Source organism: Apteryx rowi, unplaced genomic scaffold (genome assembly GCF_003343035.1).
Source record: "Apteryx rowi isolate R43461 unplaced genomic scaffold, aptRow1 scaffold_774, whole genome shotgun sequence".
NCBI lineage: Eukaryota > Metazoa > Chordata > Aves > Apterygiformes > Apterygidae > Apteryx > Apteryx rowi.
Genome location: NW_020451065.1, coordinates 82,241 through 96,002, shown reverse-complemented (window position 1 = coordinate 96,002; position 13,762 = coordinate 82,241). Strand labels below are relative to the sequence as shown.

General features: G+C 44.2%; 1 non-coding gene across 1 annotated transcript; it reads right to left on the bottom strand.

Moving 5' to 3' along the window:
* Positions 1-5,543: 5,543 nt before the first annotated feature.
* On the bottom strand, positions 5,544-5,615 carry TRNAE-CUC. Its single transcript has one exon. It is a non-coding gene; the product is annotated as a tRNA-Glu (tRNA).
* Positions 5,616-13,762: the final 8,147 nt, after the last annotated feature.

The following is a 13,762-nucleotide window of genomic DNA, read 5'->3' as shown; positions in this document are numbered from 1 at the left end:
TGAATAAAGTTATTCATGCTTTTAATCCCTTGCAGAACCAAAACCTCAAAGGATACATTCTCATTTGTCTGATTTGCAAAATATTTAGGTGTCAAGCTCCCTTTGATTTTCTGTGATGTTTAGACAGGTCAGAAATACGATTGCCAGCTTCTCAGCTGCCCACCTGTAAAGTGGGGATAGCATTATTTAGTTTCTCTTGTCCTTGCTCTTGCCTATTTAGATCTCAGTCCCTGGGGCAGAGATTGCCCCAACTGCATGTGCATATTGTGAGCATCCCTAGCTACGGTCTCTGGCCCTTACTCTAAGGCTCCTGTTAATAGAAAATAGTAGCTGTCCTAGATGCAAGATGCTAGTGAGGGGATCAAATTTCTGATGGTATAGTAGATGGCATGGAAGAAAAATCCCCTTCAAATTAGATGACCCCAGGAGAAGCAGAATTTACTACATTATTTTTATCTATTCATTTTTTTATTCCTAAAGCAGGATCCACAGAGTAGATTGTAGGTGCGAAAGACTTTAAGATGCCTGGTTTTCAAAAACACTGAGTAGCTGTGACTGCACCAGCATGACCAGAATGAATAAGCAGGGGACACAGCTTGTGGGTGTGTTGTGCTGAGCTGTCACAGGGGAATTGCTGCCGCTCGGGGTGAGCTGACTCTCGCCTTGCCGTAGGCAGGCGGCTGCTCACTCCCACTCCCTTTGGTGTGTTTGTCTCGCGCTGCAGAAAGTTTCTGACTCCAGGCGGCCCAGCAGTTCAGTACAGTCATCGAGAAAACAGACAAATGGGGGCTGATAAGGGCTTCCTCTACATTTCTACGTTTCTAAAGAAGTGTGGCAGCACGGCATGTTGCAATGAGCTATGCCACGTCGCGCACTGCCTCTAGACACAGCGAGAGCCACCAGCAGCTCTGTTCACTCATTTCTTTGTGAAACACAAGCTTGGGACAGGTTGCGGCAAGCAACCCAAACATGAATACTTAGCATGTGGGTTTTGCTTGCACATGAGCTCTCACTGTGACCCTTGCAGAAGGCAGGTAATTCATGGCGATAGGGACTTGTGCTGTCACGCGTGCTTCATCCTCAGCTCCAATACATTTGCTTAATGAAACATCAGTGCAGTAATGCTGGCGGGATGAAAACCACCTGGCAGAATATATCAAGACACTCTATTTTGATTCATCCAGGACCCCTACCCAAACAAATCTCAAACCGAAACTCTCTACCCAGGTTGGGCTAGAGGGGGAACAAACTGAAGGTTATATGCTGCAAAACTTCATCCTGTTGTAATTAGACAGGCGGCCTCATATCTTAACAGAGGGAAAATCATCCCTGTTTCTTCATTTATTTTGCCAGATCTCTTGTGCTGAATTGTCATCTATGCAATATGATTAATGCAATTAATGCAATACTGAATTGTCATTTATGTCAAAAAAATCCTTGTAAGGGATTCTGCGACCGCTCTGGGTGTCCAGGCTCGCACAGCAGCTCTCAGCGGCAGAGGTGCAGAAGGCACCCTGCCATGGTCACACACCGCCAGCTGTATCAGACTCGCCGGGGTCACYGCTATCCCAGGTCACACGCACCACCACAAGCCAGAGCACATGCTGCAGTATCTATTTTTCATTTGTTGTTATTTTTCTGCTTTGAGGGGAAGTAGGCACCTTCCAGGTCTGTTTTTCTGCGAGCTAGTCAAAGATTAGCCACAGCATAAGGCATCATCAATATAGTTTGCTAAAATGTGATTAATCAACAGAGCACATGAGGAACAAGGCATGGAAGAGCAGAAGGTCATGACTGACTGACTACAAGGCAGTTATAAAAGGGGTCTAGAAAACAGATTTTCAACATGCAAGTGAAAAAGTTCAGGCATTTAAAAGGATCGGAGCTTTCATAATTTCATGATTAGAGAACTTCTTAATAAGACATGGCAATTGCTCCTGTTAAAGAACTTGCTAGAAAACGGTCCTCAGAGAGTATTATCTAGATCTGTATTTAGCAATTAAATCATCATTTGACTTTCATTACCATCATCTTAAATAAAATGCCAAGTTTTGGATAAAATTATCTCTCTTAAAATACAATTCAGAATACATTTTCCAAACATAGTTCTCAAGCAAAAGTCATAGTTGGATTGGAAATGAGGTTTGCTATTTCTTTTAGTTTATCTTCCTGTCCCAGGTATTCTATATCAGATCTTCTGTGCCTAGAAAAAGAGACTTACAGTTACCTTTTAAAAAAATAGCATTTTATAGGAATATTGAGGAGAGGGAATAGGAGGAGGAAAAAAAAAAACCAACAAGTCAACAAGTCTGGAGAAGGGATTGTGTGCCCGAAAACAACTTTTTTTTTGCCCTTTTCACCTTCATCAGTTTATCTAATAAACACTTTGCCTTGCTTGTATGCATTGGCTCCCACGGCTACAACAGCCTCCTCCTAATGCCCAGACTGCTCCCATGGTCTGCTAACCTTGGGAGCTGGTGGTGCAGAGGAGCAAGAAGCCCATCTTCCCTCTCTCCTGCCCGGCTGATGGTGGCAGCCAGCTCACCAGGGATGCACAAACTCTGGTTCCCTCCTCTGCCCCGGTGCAGACTTTCTGCACCATCTTCAGTTCAAAATCGACAGGTAAAATGGAGATGCCACTGTCCTCTTCAAGTGGCTGCGAGGCTGAACGCCCTGAGGGCCACGTGGATCTTCATCACTCTAGTAACAGTATATATAATCAATATACAAATTCCCTAGATAAACCGAAGTGTAGAAGAATCTGCAGCATGCTCCTGGTAATCCTTTGTAACATCTCTTTTGTAAACGATACATCAAGGCTGTTTAAAAGATGTGTAAAGCTTACACATACACTCTTACACTTAAGAAAACATGTTGCTTGCGATTTGGCTTAGTAACAGCTTCATCTGTACCTAAAGTAGGTTTGACCAACAAATGCAAAGCCTTCATTACTTCATAGCTCATTAGAATTAAACAGATAGTGTTAACATTTGAAATTAAATTGGAAATCTTTTAAATAGCAACCAGGCTGAGAGAATGAGAGTAAGCGGAAGACATGCGACTAGGATGCCACCTTGTGGTATATGAAAATGATATTTTTATCAATAAGCAGAGATTAGTTTTCCTTTAGAGGGTAGAACAATGTTTTACCTCAGTGTTTATTTCCACAATAAAAACAAAAAAAAGTGGATAAACTGCCACCTGAATTTCATGGGTACAAAATAAATCCAATGAATACATAATCAGTTAAAAATGTCCTTCAGACATGCAATATGAGGACAAGCAGAAAATATGTCTTCGGAAAAAAAGCTGGCAGTATTCAATTTTTAATTATCCTATTCATTTTCAAAGTCATGCAAAGTTTTATGTTCATTCACAGACAAAATATTAAATATAAGTTTGGAAAAACTTAAGAGGCAGAATTAATATAATGCTATAACTTTAAGGAGACAGACAGAAAGAAAAGTTAATGCCAGAGATATAAAATTAAGTTTGTATGTGAAAGCACCTATCCCACAAATTTTCCAAGAAAGTATAAAAAGTAAGAGTTAAGAGTCTTAACCAGATACTCAGCTGCTAGTTTAAGTGGATCTATAGTAAAGGTGTTGTTTTGCTTACCTCTCTTTTTTTATTTCTACCGCACTGTGATCCCATCAACCCAGCTCTGAGATGGAAGGCACCAGAACAAGCTTTTGAGGAAAAACATAAATGAAAGAAAAATATCTGAATGTCTCTAAAAACACTTGAAATCCAGTATCTCAGAATATATCATAGTTGGGAACAAATTCAGCTACACTTTGAGAATGTGACACTTCAAATAACAAAAACCTCATATTGATCTTATATTTGATTGCACCTCCTGTCCTCTGCAAAAGAGCTCACCTCTTCTGGGACATTAGTGTAACAGTGTTGTGAGTTACTTCTTATTTAAAACAACAAAAACAACATGAAAGACTCTAACAGAGAGGCCTCTTCCATCTGTTAATAGCAGCAGTCAAACTTTATCTAGCACAGCTGTTTAACCCAAGCTGAAGGTGAGCACTTATCCTGGTGTCTCTTCAATTCAAACCAGAACGCTTTTAATCACTGAAGTGTAACCAGCAAGAGGAAGCATTACCACTCCTTGGCAGGTGGATTTTGTACTTTGTCCAAGTACTTTGGCAAGTTTCAAGCCTTGCATTGTGTCCTTCTTTTCTTTAAGAAAAGACAATTTTTCTTAATATCTAAAGGATGGTGGCCTCCCCTCTCGCTGTTTGCTTTCTGCCTTAAAGCAAAGGAGACCCCTTCTCTTTGCACCCCCTTGATGCTCTTTGTCATAAAAAATATGTTAGAGGACATCGGGAGTTCCTATGAGATGCTCCTATCGAAATTGGAGAGTAGCCCAGGCTGCAATACTCATGAAACACAGCCTGGCGAAGACAGCCAAAGTCATTATTTCCAGTGGGGCTTTCACATCACAGCAAAAAGTCCTCCAGTGTGAAGTGTGGCCTGCCGATATTAAGGAGCTATATGGACCATGCAAGTGCTGTGACATGCTAGTGGCAGCAGGAAGGGTCTATGCTAAGCACAGTCTGCTGAGTGCATTCACACCTGTTTTAAGGGAATTGGAGAGCTTTGCAGTCTGTCTAAGCTAATTTTATTGTGACTGGTACTTCTTGTCTTAACTGTGGCAGGCACTGTCCAACATGAGAGAAGAGGTCCTCCCACTGCCCCCTCTCTTGTCCCACAGGTCATGGGCGGAGGGGGGGGAATTATGCCCCGACTGACGATGGGAGGAAAGAGGGGAGCAGCTCTTGCCAGAGCCAAGATCCATGTTTGGGTCCACAGCTGAGGTGCCCAGTTACAGGAAAGAGCTGGGCTTGGACCCACCATGGAGCTGGGCCCAGCCCCACCGCGGAGCTGGGCTCAGACACACCACGGAGCTGGGCTCACACCCACCACGGAGCTGGGCTTGGCCCCACAATGGAGCTGGGCCCAGCCCCACCATGGAACTGGGCTCGGCCTCACAATGGAGCTGGGCTTGGACCCACAATGGAGCTGGTTGACGGCTTTGTAACAGGAGGGCGGGAGGATGGGAGACAGAAGCCGATGAAAGGGCTCTGCAAAAAGAAGGAGTCTGCAAACAATCACCTTCCTAACCAGGTGCCCACCCTGCTGATGCCTGTGGCCCAGGGCTGCTGCACCCTGGCAGCCCCTCTGGGTAGGCATTGCTCAGCAGCACGATACTGACTCCTAGGAACCCAAACAGTAGGAATCGAGTGTCCAGAATCAGTTTTATGACAGCTGGACCTCCAGACAGAGGATACACCTGGTCAGGCTTCCCCTGCCTGCCCATATGTGCACATGGAGTTAAGACTGCAAATCTCCTTCACACGAGTCATTTAAAACGCAAAGTGTGCATTAAAGCTTGCTGCTCGGCAAACGACGCCTCCTTGCTTGCACAAGAGTCGGCCAGATGCTCTTTGAACTGGAAAAGCAGAAGGAGAAGGACAGAGAGAATTTTAAAAACCAAGCGGAGGTCATTAAGAAAAGAAAAAAAACAATTCCCTGACCGGGAATCGAACCCGGGCCGCGGCGGTGAGAGCGCCGAATCCTAAYCACTAGACCACCAGGGATCTCTATAACASGTTTCCCAGCGTTTGCTAAACAGCTTTTAGCAGGCGCACCCCGCCCCTAGCATAATTCTGTTCCTTGCGTATGGCTATGCCCCCCCCCTGCGTCCCGCCTTCCTTCTGCCTCCCCCCCCTTTCCGGACAGTACCAAGCCCCGGAGGTAGGAATGGATAGGGGAGGGACGTTCCATTCTGTCCCACCGAAGGGGGGCGGCGGCGGGGGGCGCGTCACGCCAGACGGCAGAGAGCTGCGAAGGCGGCGGGGGCCGGCGGCGGGGGCGTGGGGCGAGATGGCGGCGGCGCGGATCCCGGGGTGGAGGAGGGCGCGGCGGCCCGCCACGCCGGGCCGCGAGGGCGGCCGGCCGCTGGCTCCGCGGGGTGCGGAGCGGCAGCGGGGAGAGGCGCCCCGGAGGGCGCCGAGAGGAGGCGACTGGGCCGTCCCGGGGCGGCCGCGGCCGCTGAAACGCCCGATAATTAACGTGTGCTTCACAAGAATGGGCTCGCTTATTTATTTATTTATATTTATACACCATTTATGCCCGTGCTGTTTCACGGGGCATGCGGCAGCTGGTGGTGGCCACACGTCTGCGGTGGCTTTTATTTACTCCAAGCTCCCTGTGCCGCGTTTAGTGTATTTATAATATTCTCAGTGACATCTCGTCCACACTGAACCTGATGGTTTTCCTTAATCTAGGGAAAACCTTACAATGTTGGTAACTGTTCAAAAATACTTATTAAAAAAAAAAGAGGTTGCAGGGTACCTTGTGCAAAACCAGAGGTGTTTTTTTTTCCTTATTTCATGGTCCGTGTTTATGCTGTTCCTTAAAAGACCATCATCCTGCGGGATGTTTAAGGTCTTGCCTGCACCGTGCTCCGGGATACAAATCCAGGGCAGCCATTCCCGGAGGGTGGAAGAAAGGCGGCGCATGTGCTGAGCCACCTTTCCGCCGTTCCGTTTAGTTGTTCCTCAGGTCCGGCAGGCCCTGGAAACGAAAAGGTTGCAAATTCCCGGTATTTCCATCTTTGGCCTAGAGGCAAAAGGTGATCAAAACACCTGCTAAGTGCAAATCTGTGGAGCCACGGAAGGAAACCAGATTAGCAGTTCACTTACCCTGCTTTGCCAGGACTTTCTTATCTGATAGATAAGAATCTGTGACTTTTCTTGTTTTGGTAACGTTTCTGTGAGAGGAGTGAAAGCTCTGCTGTAGATACAGGTGACCTCTGCTTAAGCTTTTTTTTTATTGTGTCATGCTGATTTCATAAGCAAATCTGTAAGCTATACTAGCAAAAGTAATTTTCTCTATGTAAGCAGGGTCCATAATATGAGGGTTTGCTCTATACAAGCAAATCTTCACTTCTCAAATTCTCTGACTCTGAAATTAATTATATAAGAAACCTTTTCCATATTAAAATAGATCAGCTTCAGACTCTATGCTTGTGGATTCTGCAAATATGACTTAGCTTATCTTAAAGGCTTTGGAGTCTGAAAGCAAAGGAAAGGAACCCGTGTTTCCTCAGGGATGTGCTCAGGAGTTTTGGGTGTATGGTTTCCCTGTCTTATCAGAGTCCCTGTTGAGTCAACTGTTCGTTTCATCCAAAACTTCTCACAGTTTGCAGACTTGAACAGAAGGTGTGTTTTGTTTGAAATGAAGATTTTTTTTTTGTCCAAATTGATTGATTTTAGTGTGCAACAATGTAGATCTCTTATAAAATGTAAGGCTAGAAGCTGGCGCTATTAGATAGTCAGATGTTCTGTATACTGTAAGCACTGTGCGCCACGTGTATATTGATAACAGCTTCTTTGGTTAGAGCAAGGCATTTCAGTCCTTGAGGAGACACCGCTGTGGAGCACTGCAGGTAGGGAACAGTACAGACTGATGTGCCACCAGGGCCCGAGTCCCATGCAAAGATGGGGAATTGGTTAGATGAGAGAGCTGCACCKGAACCCAGCAGGCAACTTGTGCCCTTTGCTGTAGAGAAAGGCAAAGTGGGACCCAGTTACCTGCAAATCTGAGCTGAGGGAAAATTTCTCTGCAAATATAGATCATTTTGACTCCAGAACCTGTGAGGAAATCTCACCAACTAAATGTTAAGGTAGGTCGACCCTGCAAACAGAGCTAGCTTTAAATGAGTTTATATGCTTAATAACTCCATGCTATCATGCCTAACAGCATAGGCTACCCCCCACAGAGTGTTGACTTAGCCTCTCAAGTGGGTTTTGGAGGGGGGGGGCTGAATTCTCTGCTTCCATGGCTGTGTTGCTAGCAGTACTTGAGACAGCTAGTTTAAAACCAGGGCTGGTCCACCAGAGCTGCGTTTCCAGTGTTGAAGACTTGCATTACAAAAGGGTCGTAATCACTGTTGTGGTGTTTGTTCTTAGAACGCATCCCTGCTGCGATACCTCAGAGGAAAAAAACGGTGATTCCCCTGACTCCTGAGCTGCCCCAGTGACAGAGACAAAATATTCCCCCTAGGCAATTTCAGAAAAGTAGCTGGGACTATGAAATATGAGATCTCCTGGCTGATAGCAGCAGAGTAGGCAAACTTGTTTTTTTCCATGTTTTAGGAAACTGCTAAATGCAGAGATAGATCACTCTTGCTCTGTTATGCTTCACAATTAGCAAGTTATTTTCAGAATAGGTAACGTATGGTGTTACATTTCTATTTACCCATGGAAGGGTTCTTAATTACAGCCACAAGGGCAATAAAAACTAATGTATGTAGCAGAGAAGATTTACTGAAACAAGGAATCCTTTCCTGGATATGAGCCCTGGTTGCAGTGGTGAGAGGGCTGGCCATGGACCACCAGGGGGGCAGCATTCAGAGTCATGTGCTGTCTGGTTATTTTGAGAAATACCTTTCTTTTCCACACAAGTCATTTGCACTGACAAAAGGTTATGCCTCTTCCCTGGCTTGCTCTGTCTAGAGGGAGAAACCCATCAGTGAAACTGTCAGCGATTCAGCCTCCTGCCAGCGCAGAAGCAGCCCGTGCCAGTGCCTGCATCCTTGCAATGCTCGCTGGAGAGGAATGATCTTCCCGAAGGCACCAGGGGAGGAACGTAGGCGGCTGATGTTTCTTTTCGCTCATCGGAACGAAATGGCTGTGTGTCGCTAAAACCAAGTGAGTAGCACTCCAGCCTTAGAGGCAAGGCACCCCAGCTTTCAGAGTTAGGTACCCAGAGTTGAATTTTGGAACCTGAAAAATCAGAGCACTTACTTTTTAGGTAAGCTGTAAAGCAGCATACAATTAACTTGTCTGTTCCATATGAATATATTGTATGTTATTATTACTTCAGTTTGCCATGTTAATTGATGTGTGACAGTAGGCTTACCAGGTAAAAAAGAGAAAGCATAACATCAAAGTAAAGTGCTAATTTACTCAAACTATTTTATGTGGATGTCTTTTTGCTATATTATGGTAAGTAGGAACTGTCTTTATTACCTGGAATACCCACTTCAGTAGTAGTGAAAATCCTTGATTTGCACAGAAGCTGTAAATGATATTTATAATTATGTATAATGTGTGCATTCATCATTCCTCTTTTCCCCGAACAATGTATCAGCTTTTCTTCTTTCAGTTAGCCTGGTTTAAAATGTACATAATTCTGTTTTTAAGGAGGTGGAGAGGGAGGGGTGGGAAGGAAAAGACGATGCACAGTCTTTTGCTGTTTTGTGATTAGTTTCCATGTATAGTCAGAATGGTTACATCACTGTTAGACTATAATAATTTTCTGGAAAAAAATACCATTGTAGTTTATATTTATTATAGGTGTTTGTAGCATAAAAGTGTTTTTGTGGAAAGGATTGAAGGAAAATCATCAAAAGGTGTTGTCCAAACGGTACAGCAGTTTATACACTCCATGCTCAAATACCATGTTACAAGCTGTAAGGTGACTGGCTCTGTCTTCTTGTAGTTTTGTTTAAACAGAGCTAGGGGGCAGTATGTGAGAATTTGCAGTGTCATTTCTTAAAATTATGTAGACTAGATATTTACTATTTACAGAAAATTCTTTAAAGATTCAGAAGAAAAAGGGGAGAGAAAATCACCTACAATATTTGCATAAATAATTTTTAAAGTTCTACTGTTATTTTCCATGATCTTCCCCTCTTCCCCAACACTGTATTTGATCCAGGAATAACTGTGTCAGCTTTTCCTCTTATACTGTGTTAAAATACATATGATTCTGGGGTTTGGGGGAAAGTATAGCGGGGGGGGGAGGGGAGAGGGTGCTTCATCAAGTGTCCACTGAGCTCAGTTGAAACAAATATGATTCTTTTTATTATCTCCTCATGTATCCGAACAAAATCCTTTTCTTTTGCAATCTTTCTGCAGAGCGTTTTGGAAGCAACTTCTGGATTGCTCTACTAGACAGTAGAAAGTGGTGAACAGAATCAATTATTAGGAGAAAACTTCTTATAAAAGTTTCAAGTTCTAGTCTGTCTCTTTTTGATGAAACTTGTACAAATTTTCAATACTCTGTTTATCAAATTGAGTTAAATTTAGCCAATCAGTTCAAAGTTATGTTTTTTTCTGGGAGACTCACAAAATCTCTCATTACATAAAGCTAAGAAAACAGGCTAAAAATAGCAATGAGTTGTTACAGAAGTCAGCCCCAAGCAGAGCCTCAATTATGCATAAAAGCCTGCCTGTATGAAATGTACTTTATGGCTATTTTTGAGTGAATAATTGGAAAAAACAGAATGATTACTAATGGGAAGAGAACTTTATTTTTATATCTTTTCGAAACTGGACTGTTACAGCATTCAGGCTCAGCAATGTAATCTTTTACTGCAGGTTGTCTTTAATAAATAAATGTTATGGTAACAGGTGCAGATGTTTAAAACAATTACATAAGCCATACATGAACAATACTTTTTTTTTCTGATATTAGTGTAAGCCTGTCTGTGTGCAGGCCATATGCTTACTTTCAGTACTCATGGCAGAAGGGAAAAATCTACAGTTTTAGCCTCTGTAATGTATGCCGTTCTGTTAATATAAACTAAAATAAGTATTCAGCAGGAAATCAAAACCCATTCAAATACTGCACGTTAGCGTCCCACGTCTGTTCTATCTTTCATGTGTTATGTATGTGAGTGTGTGTGAGAAATCTTTTTCTAGGGTCAAAAACACAATTTCAAAGTGATTAAAAAAGCAATCCTGCATTTTTCTCTCCTTCAAAATAGTGCAATCAGTGATAAAACAAATTTGCCCAATTCTGAAATGAATGAACCAGACGGATTTAAGATTTTCTTAGGTAAAGATATTCCAAGCATTTATGTCATGAAGACTGTGAGTTAAACAATGTTAGATCATTTGTATTCAAATGAATTGCCACAAGAACGTATTTCCACAGGAACAAGAAAACCATTCACCTTGTCCTCTATCTTCTATGGTAGAGAGAGACCAAAACCGAATTTCATTTTAAAGGTTTTATTTCAAAAGTGATGTGTATATCACATTCATTATTGTAGCAGATAGTCAGGCACTACCTCTTACTTCCAGACTCAGTAAAACAACATGGAGTATTAGACCTCAGGCACTCTCACAGTTTCCTCCACTGACACAGACTGCGTGGGCTGAACTCCAGGCAGTATCCCACAGCGCTGCAACCAGAACTTGCAGGATGCTTCTGTTCCAGTCTTGGGGTGCTTCTGCAGCTGCTGTGACGAGAGTTTGAGCGATTTCCTCCCAGTGCCAGGAGGCTTGACTGTGCATTTGAAATGCCTGAGGCAATCTAAATACTGAAAAGAAATGTGGAGCTACTTTATCTACGATGTGGAATCTATACATTGTCTTCACAGAGTTTTCTATGAAGTACATTTTAATGCTACAGGTGAGATGCATGGAATAATGATGGGTAGTAAACTTGTACGGCAAGAAAGAGACAGCTTTTCCTGGAGCTAATATAAGGTGTTAGTCACTGTCATTGTCATTTAAGTTCAGTTAAGAGATAAGCAGGTTTTCCACCACTTTGTTGGACAGGGCTGCATCTCTTCCACTGAAATTTGGCAAATCCAGAAGAAGTCAGGGGAGATGTAATATCTTAGGTCTTCAGATTTTTTCTTTTCTTACAATTTTTGTTATCTAAGCAGTGCCTAAGGAGTAACTGAGAGCAAGGCCCCACTATTCTCTGTTCTGTTAGAGAATCCTTGTGCCAGTGAGGTTTTTGAGTTTTTTAACCAAAGTAACTTTGGGTTTGCCCATCGTTTTTGCCTAGGTAATAATGTAGATATAAAATGTAGTAGCTTCACTATGCTATCAAAATATATGCTAAGCAAGAGGATCTGTTTTAAAGAAAAACTGCACCTTGTAAAAATAAGACAAACAGTTAAAAAAAAAAAGTGATACAAACTTTGCATGTCTAATGTGGAGCAGTCCAGCTTCATCCAGAAGTGAGTATTTCGACACTGTAGACTGGCTGTAGTAGAGAACTACATGAGTAAGGATAGAAAGCTGCTTTTTTCTGGCTTCTTATAACTTTTTGTATAACTTACTATTCCACTTTCCTGTAAAAGCAGGCTTAAAATTATATATAGGTATTAGCAAAAGTGTTACAAATCTTTTAGTTAGTGTTTGTGTAGCATTTTTAGGTCTAAAATGAAGTACAGTGTTTTAAAACATCATTTTTAGCTGGAAGTACAGGGGCAAATGTAGTAGAGAAGCAAAGACAGTTATTGCCCCAGTTATTGACACTGAGTGGTAGAAAGCAAATCCTGTGAGTAGGGTAATGGTGGTGGGAGATGGCTGCATGTCCTTATTAGAGTTGTATTCAGTCTTGAAATCTACGCATCTATGTTTTGAAATGGATCTTTAAATAGTTGTTAGATTAAAAAATGATAAGCCTATGACAGATACCCATTACTAAAAATTAAAACGTGTTTGATTTGATAATAACTGCTAAGAAAAAAAAGATCCTTATCTTGAGATACCTGCACACCTCTTGATATTTTTTCTGTACGCTTTTAGCATGTGTACGTATATGTGTATATATACACCTTGCGTGTGTGTATTTATGCCTATCTTCAGGCTTTTGTCTTGCGGCATTTGGGATTTGATGGTGTTACAATGCCTTAGGCCTTTCCCTAGGCTTTCCAGTTTTTCAGAGCTGGTTACTTACTGCAGGAGCAAATAGAAAGCTGGATAGCTGCAAAGATTTAGAGGGCTTACCCAGCATTATTTTAGGTAAGGAAATAGAGCTGCTGATAAATGTGGTGGGTTTTGTTTGGGGGGTCTGCTGTGTGTGGGGGTTGGTGGTGAAGAAACACGCAGGCTGGGAGTGTGGAAACAGAGAACAAAGTTCTCAAGCGTTTCAGTTTCCTGCTAACCTACAGGCTTTTGGTTAACCTCAGTTTTCAGAAGTGGTTTTGTTTCATTTTAGTGCTATCCTTAACAAAACTTAATAGAGGCAAGGAGTAAAGCTTGGAGTTTATCAGGAAATATGTAATATTTCGTGCTTTTTGGGGGGGCGGAGGAGGGGCTCCAAAGAAAGACCCTTCCGTCACGCAGGGCTGCCTCGCACTGACGTGGGGGGGGCAGAGGGGGAGGGTGCCCCATCCTCCGCGAAGCAGTCAGGGAGCAATGTATCCCTCGGGCCCCACGTAATATTCAGATGCGGCCCCGCTTGCGCGTACGCGAGCCAGGCGAGCCGCCTCCCTCCGCCGGCCCCCGCCGGGGCGCCCCGGAGCGCCGGCACGGGTAAGCGCCGCGCCGGGGCCGGGGCCGGGGCCGGGGCCGGGGCCGGGGCCGGGCGCGGAGCCCCCGAGCATGCCCGCCCGCTCCGCAGGTGCGCGGGGCCGGGCAGCGGCAGCCCCCCTCGCCCCCTCCCTGGCGCAGCCGCCCGCGGGGCGTTTCTGCAGGGTGTCGCGGAGGAGGATGCCTTATTTTCCTGTTTGCGCTGGTGCCGACGGGAGGGAGCGGAGCGGCCTCGCGGGCCGGGCCCCGGAGGCTGCGGGCGGCCAGGCGCTGCGCGGCGGCGCGTCTGCGGTTGCACCGCGTTTGCAGCGCGTTTGCTGGTGGCCGCGGTGTTTAACGGGGAGGGGGGGCGAGGGAGGTCTGCGGCTACGCCGTGTTTACGTGTGGCTTTCGGGGGAGGATTTATTCCGTGCTTGGAGGAGGAAGAGGCGGCGACGTGCGGATCCGGAGGGCCAAGT